The sequence below is a fragment of the Pygoscelis adeliae genome, unplaced genomic scaffold (assembly GCF_000699105.1).
Source record: "Pygoscelis adeliae isolate BGI_AS28 unplaced genomic scaffold, ASM69910v1 Scaffold21, whole genome shotgun sequence".
Taxonomy (NCBI): domain Eukaryota; kingdom Metazoa; phylum Chordata; class Aves; order Sphenisciformes; family Spheniscidae; genus Pygoscelis; species Pygoscelis adeliae.
The window spans coordinates 10,375,442-10,375,808 of record NW_008824243.1 but is presented as its reverse complement, the minus strand read 5'-3'; positions in this window follow the sequence as shown (position 1 = coordinate 10,375,808).

Genomic DNA, 367 nt, shown 5'->3' with positions numbered 1-367 from the left:
CCCTCCCGGTCCCCCCCCGTGTTTCTCTCTTCAGCAGACAGGCCTGCAGATCCTATCGCCCCTCAGCGCGCTGGGGTTCCCTCTTGGCTCCCCCCGTTTTCCCTGGTACTTCCCACTGAGGTCTCTCTCCCAGTCTCTCCACCGCTCCCCAGTGTCCCCCTGTGTTGTCTCCCCCTTTCCAAAGGCATGTCTGCACCTTTCAGCTGACAACCCCCCCGCCACTCCCTGGGTGCTATGGGGCTTTCCCCAGCCCCAGGTCTGCAAGCAGGTCCCTCGGTACCCTGAATTCTGCCCTCGTCTCTGTGTAGTCCCAGGGCACGTGTGTGCTCTCTCCCCGGCAGGGTGAAGATGAGGTAGAGCTCTGACC